This window comes from Oncorhynchus gorbuscha, unplaced genomic scaffold (assembly GCF_021184085.1).
Source record: "Oncorhynchus gorbuscha isolate QuinsamMale2020 ecotype Even-year unplaced genomic scaffold, OgorEven_v1.0 Un_scaffold_8784, whole genome shotgun sequence".
Classification (NCBI taxonomy): domain Eukaryota; kingdom Metazoa; phylum Chordata; class Actinopteri; order Salmoniformes; family Salmonidae; genus Oncorhynchus; species Oncorhynchus gorbuscha.
This window is the reverse complement of record NW_025751885.1, coordinates 7,394-14,039: the sequence shown is the minus strand read 5'-3', so window position 1 is coordinate 14,039 and position 6,646 is coordinate 7,394. Positions and strand designations below refer to the sequence as shown.

Below are 6,646 nucleotides of genomic sequence, written 5' to 3'. Positions count from 1 at the left end.
CCTAGTCTCTCCTGTACAGTCATTGGTCAGGGGCCTAGTCCTCTCCTGTACAGTCATTGGTCAGGGCCTAGTCCCCTCCTGTACAGTCATTGGTCCGGGGCCTAGTCCTCTCCTGTACAGTCATTGGTCCGGGGCCTAATCCTCTCCTGTACAGTCATTGGTCGAACTCCTGTCGGTGCCTGTGACAGTCATTGGTCAGGGCCTAGTCCCCTCCTGTACAGCTCATTGGCCAGGGGCCTAGTCCCCTCCTGTACAGTCATTGGTCAGGGGCCTAGTCCCCTCCTGTACAGTCATTGGTCCGGGGCCTAGTCCCCTCCTGTACAGTCATTGGTCCGGGGCCTAGTCCCCTCCTGTACAGTCATTGGTCCGGGGCCTAGTCCCCTCCTGTACAGTCATTGGTCAGGGGCCTAGTCCCCTCCTGTACAGTCATTGGTCAGGGGCCTAGTCCCCTCCTGTACAGTCATTGGTCAGGGGCCTAGTCCCCTCCTGTACAGTCATTGGTCAGGGGCCTAGTCCCCTCCTGTACAGTCATTGGTCAGGGGCCTAGTCCTCTCCTGTACAGTCATTGGTCAGGGGCCTAGTCCTCTCCTGTACAGTCATTGGTCAGGGGCCTAGTCCCCTCCTGTACAGTCATTGGTCAGGGGCCTAGTCCTCTCCTGTACAGTCATTGGTCAGGGGCCTAGTCCCCTCCTGTACAGTCATTGGTCAGGGGCCTAGTCCCCTCCTGTACAGTCATTGGTCAGGGGCCTAGTCCCCTCCTGTACAGTCATTGGTCAGGGGCCTAGTCCTCTCCTGTACAGTCATTGGTCAGGGACCTAGTCCCCTCCTGTACAGTCATTGGTCAGGGACCTAGTCCCCTCCTGTACAGTCATTGGTCAGGGACCTAGTCCCCTCCTGTACAGTCATTGGTCAGGGACCTAGTCCCCTCCTGTACAGTCATTGGTCAGGGACCTAGTCCCCTCCTCCCTGTTCACCAACGACTGTGTGGCCGGGCACGACTCAACACCATCATTAAGTTCGGAGACAACAAGACGATGAGACAGCCTATAGGGAGGAGGTCAGAGACCTGGCAGTGTGGTGCCAGGTCAACAACCTCAACCTCTCCATCAACGTCAGCAAGACAAAGGAGCTGATCGTGGACTAAAGGAAACGCCCCCATTCATATCGACGGGGCTGTTGTGGAGCGGGTCGAGAGCTTTGATGATCAGCTTCAGATCAGTCTCTGATGTCTTGTATTGATCCGAGGACACACCACTATACTTACCCATGGTTTAATGTCACCATACTGCAAAGCTTTGATGACCATTTTCAGACAGTCTCCGACATCTTGATAGGAAGTCACACCTGTGATGGAAAAGTAGTGATGAAATAAATAAAAAAAACAGCTCAAAAGTTCCACATCCAAGTTGATAAAGGAAGTTGAATTTATTACCATTTTCAAAATGTAAATAAGTAACTGAACAGCGTTTTATTGTTCATAGAACATGTGGAAAAAGTGAAACATTTTCCAAAGTGAAAAGGCTGTTCTCTACTATAACTAAAATGTACTAAAAACTCCACTCACTGTTCCTCATGCGAACCCAGAGCTGTTCTATGAAGTCCAGATCTCCTCTCTCCATCAGAGAGTTGAATATCTCTGTCTCTGATGTTCCCATCTCTGTCTTCACCTTCACTGCCTGGGGGGGGGACCACGACCAATCAGATAAAGCATTATGATGACATGTAATTTCAATTGTTCAACTTGTTCAGTTTTAAATTATACAATAGTCACACCCCTTTGATGGGTAGATGGAGAGATGGGGTAGATGGATGGAGAGATGGATGGAGAGATGGGGTAGATGGATGGAGAGATGGATGGAGAGATGGGGTAGATGGAGAGATGGATGGAGAGATGGGGTAGATGGAGAGATGGGGTAGATGGAGAGATGAATGGATGGAGAGATGGGGTAGGTGGGGAGATGGGGTAGATGGAGAGATGGGGTAGATGGAGAGATGGGGTAGATGGAGAGATGGGGTAGATGGAGAGATGGGGTAGATGGAGAGATGATTGGATGGAGAGATGGGGTAGATGGAGAGATGGGGTGATGGAAGATGGAGTAGATGGAGAGATGGGTGATGGAGAGATGATTGGATGGAGAGATGGGGTAGGTGGAGATGAAATTAGATGGAGAGATGGGGTAGATGAAGATGGGGTAAAGTGGAGAGATGGGGTAGATAGGAGATGGGGTAGATGGAGAGATGGGGTAGATGGAGAGATGGATGGAGAGATGGGGTGTAGATGGAGAGATGGGGTAGATGGAGAGATGGGGTAGATGGAGAATGGGGTAGATAGGGTAGATGGAGAGATGAGGTAGATGGAGAGATGGGGTAGATGGAATGGGGTAGGTAAGAGAGAGATGGGGTAGAGTGAGAAGATAGGGTAGGTGGAGAGAGATGGGGTAGGTGGAGAGATGGGGTAGGTGGAGAGATGGGGTAGGTGGAGAGATGGGGTAGGTGGAGAGATGGGGTAGATGGAGATGGATGGAGATATGGGGTAGGTGGAGATGGGGTAGATGGAGAGATGGGGTAGATGGAGATGGGGTAGATGGAAGAGATGGGGTAGATGGAGAGAGATGGGGTAGGTGGAGAGATGGGTAGATGGCGAGATGGGGGTAGATGGAGAATAGGGTGAAATGGAGAGATGGGGTAGATGGAGAGATGGATGAAAGAGTGGGTAAATGGAGGAATGAAAATAGATGGATAGATGGATGGATAGATGGGGTAGATGGGGAGAGATGGATGGAGAGATGGGGTAGATGGGAAGATGGGGTAGATGGAGAATGGGTAGGTGGAAGATGGATGGAGAGATCGGGTAGGTGGAGGATAGGGTAAGATGGAGAGATGAGGTAGATGGAGGAATGGATAGATGGGGTAGATGAGAGATGGGGTAGATGGAAGATGGATGGATGAAGATAGGGTAGATGGATGGAGAGATGGGATGGATGAGAGATGGATGGAGAATGAGTAGAATGGAGAGAATGGATGAGGAAATGGGAGATTCTAGATGGAGAGATGGGTTAGATGGAGAGATGGGGTAGGTGGAGAGATGGGGTAGGTGGAGAGATGGGGTAGGTGGAGAGATGGGGTAGGTGGAGAGATGGGGTAGGTGGAGAGATGGGGTAGGTGGAGAGATGGATGGAGAGATGGGGTAGGTGGAGAGATGGGGTAGATGGAGAGATGGGGTAGGTGGAGAGATGGATGGAGAGATGGAGTAGGTGGAGAGATGGGGTAGATGGAGAGATGGGGTAGATGGAGAGATGGGGTAGGTGGAGAGATGGGGTAGATGGAGAGATGGAGAGTAGAGTGAGAGAGATGGATGGAGAGATGGGGTAGATGGAGAGATGGGGTAGATGGAGAGATGGGGTAGGTGGAGAGATGGGGTAGGTGGAGAGATGGGGTAGGTGGAGAGATGGGGTAGGTGGAGAGATGGGGTAGATGGAGAGATGGGGTAGGTGGAGAGATGGATGGAGAGATGGGGTAGGTGGAGAGATGGGGTAGATGGAGAGATGGGGTAGATGGAGAGATGGATGGAGAGATGGGTAGGTGGAGAGATGGGGTAGATGGAGAGATGGGGTAGATGGAGAGATGGGGTAGGTGGAGAGATGGATGGAGAGATGGGGTAGATGGAGAGATGGGGTAGGTGGAGAGATGGATGGAGAGATGGGGTAGATGGAGAGATGGGGGTAGGTGGAGAGATGGGGTAGGTGGAGAGATGGGGTAGGTGGAGAGATGGGGTAGGTGGAGAGATGGGGTAGGTGGAGAGATGGGGTAGATGGAGAGATGGGGTAGATGGAGAGATGGAGAGATGGGGTAGGTGGAGAGATGGATGGAGAGATGGGGTAGGTGGAGAGATGGGGTAGATGGAGAGATGGGGTAGATGGAGAGATGGGGTAGATGGAGAGATGGAGTAGATGGAGAGATGGAGAGAATGGGGTAGATGGAGAGATGGAGTAGATGGAGAGATGGAGGTAGATGGATAGATGGGGTAGATGGAGAGATGGATGGAGAGATGGGGTAGATGGAGAGATGGAATGGATGAGAGAGATGGATGGAGAGATGCGTAGATGGAGAGATGGATGGAGAGATGGGGTAGATGGAGAGATAATGGATGGAGAGATGGGGTAGATGGAGAGATGGAGTAGATGGAGAGATGGGGTAGATGGAGAGATGGGTTAGATGGAGAGATGGGTTAGATGGAGAGATGGGGTAGATGGAGAGATGGGGTAGATGGACAGATGGGGTAGATGGACAGATGTGGTAGATGGACAGATGGGGTAGATGGAGAGATAAGTGGGTGGAGAGATGGGGTAGATGGAGAGATGAGATGGGTGGAGAGATGGGGTAGGTGGAGAGATGGATGGAGAGATGGGGTAGATGGAGAGATGGGGTAGATGGAGAGATGGGGTAGGTGGAAGATGGGGTAGATGGAGAGATGGGTAGGTGGAGAGATGGGGTAGGTGGAGAGATGGGGTAGATGGAGAGATGGGGTAGGTGGAGAGATGGATGGAGAGATGGGGTAGGTGGAGAGATGGGGTAGATGGAGAGATGGGGTAGATGGAGAGATGGATGGAGAGATGGGGTAGGTGGAGAGATGGGGTAGATGGAGAGATGGGGTAGATGGAGAGATGGGGTAGGTGGAGAGATGGATGGAGAGATGGGGTAGATGGAGAGATGGGGTAGGTGGAGAGATGGATGGAGAGATGGGGTAGATGGAGAGATGGGGTAGGTGGAGAGATGGGGTAGGTGGAGAGATGGGGTAGGTGGAGAGATGGGGTAGGTGGAGAGATGGGGTAGATGGAGAGATGGGGTAGATGGAGAGATGGAGAGATGGGGTAGGTGGAGAGATGGATGGAGAGATGGGGTAGGTGGAGAGATGGGGTAGATGGAGAGATGGGGTAGATGGAGAGATGGGGTAGATGGAGAGATGGAGTAGATGGAGAGATGGGGTAGATGGCGAGATGGGGTAGATGGAGAGATGGGGTAGATGGAGAGATGGGGTAGATGGATAGATGGGGTAGATGGAGAGATGGATGGAGAGATGGGGTAGATGGAGAGATGGGGTAGATGGAGAGATGGATGGAGAGATGCGGTAGATGGAGAGATGGATGGAGAGATGGGGTAGATGGAGAGATGGATGGAGAGATGGGTTAGATGGAGAGATGGGGTAGATGGAGAGATGGGGTAGATGGAGAGATGGGTTAGATGGAGAGATGGGTTAGATGGAGAGATGGGGTAGATGGATGGGGTAGATGGAGAGATGGGGTAGATGGACAGATGTGGTAGATGGACAGATGGGGTAGATGGAGAGATGGGGTAGATGGAGAGATGGGGTAGGTGGAGAGATGGGGTAGGTGGAGAGATGGGGTAGGTGGAGAGATGGGGTAGGTGGAGAGATGGGGTAGGTGGAGAGATGGGGTAGATGGAGAGATGGGGTAGATGGAGAGATGGGGTAGATGGAGAGATGGGGTAGATGGAGAGATGGGGTAGATGGAGAGATGGGGTAGATGGAGAGATGGGGTAGATGGAGAATGAAATAGATGGAAGATGGGGTAGATGGAGATGGGGTAGGTGGAGAGATGGATGGAGATGGGGTAGGTGGAGAGATGGGGTAGATGGAGATGGGGTAGATGGAGAGATGGGGTGGTGGAGAGATGGGGTAGGTGGGAGAGGAATGAATGGAGAGAATGCGTGGAAGTGGAGAGATGGGAGTAGATGGAGAGATGGGGTAGGTGGAGAAGATGGTAGGTGGAGATAGGTAGGTAAGAATGGTAGGTGGAGAGATGGGGTAGATGGGAGAATTAATGGATGGAGAGATGGGGTAGATGGAGAGATTAATAGGTGGAGAGATGGGGTAGATGGAGAGATTAATGGTGGAGAGATGGGAGTAGATGGAGAGATTAATGGGTGGAGAGATGGGGGTGGGTGGAGAGATTAGATGGAGAGATGGGGTAGATGGAGAGATTAATGGGTGGAAGATGGGGTAGATGGAGAGAGATAGGAGTAGGTGGAGAGATGGGGTAGATGGAAGATTAATAGGTGGAAGATGAATAGATGGAGAGATTGAATGGGTGGAGAGATGGGGTAGATGCCGAGATTAATGGGTGGAGAGATGGGGTAGATGGAGAATTGTGGTGGAAGATGGGGTAGATGGAGAGATGGGGAGTGATATCAGTCAGTACCTCTTTGGTAGACTGATCCTGCAGAAGTCTTTACATTCTGCAGTTCTGAAAAGGAGAAAGAAAAGTGGCGAGAGCAATAAAGATATAATATATATATATATTTAAACATGTTTATTTCAGAAGTAGTTACAAAGCAACTCATTTCATATAGTTGTATGAAAATTGTTTTTCTAATAAATGTTTGCCAAAAAAATGTTGGAAGTGCTTAAAGCCACAAAATGTCTGAAATGTCACCCATCCTACCATCCAGGTACTCCCTTGTCAACTGCCCACAGCAGACATGGTGTCACAGAGTTCCATCCACTCAATCTCTCCGGTCCTCAAGACCATCAGCCAGCATCTGACAACCACAACCAACAGGCTTTAAAACATTACATTAGGTCTATAGTGTGATAGCCTAGTTAAACCAGGCTGAACGGTTATTTGCT

General features: G+C 50.9%; 1 long non-coding RNA gene across 1 annotated transcript; it reads right to left on the bottom strand.

Annotated features, from left to right (window-relative positions):
• Window positions 1–1,264: 1,264 nt before the first annotated feature.
• Window positions 1,265–6,241, bottom strand: LOC124030012. Its single transcript, XR_006837885.1, has 3 exons — window positions 6,219–6,241; window positions 1,565–1,676; window positions 1,265–1,344 (listed from the first exon to the last, which is right to left on the bottom strand). It is a non-coding gene; the product is annotated as an uncharacterized LOC124030012 (long non-coding RNA).
• Window positions 6,242–6,646: the final 405 nt, after the last annotated feature.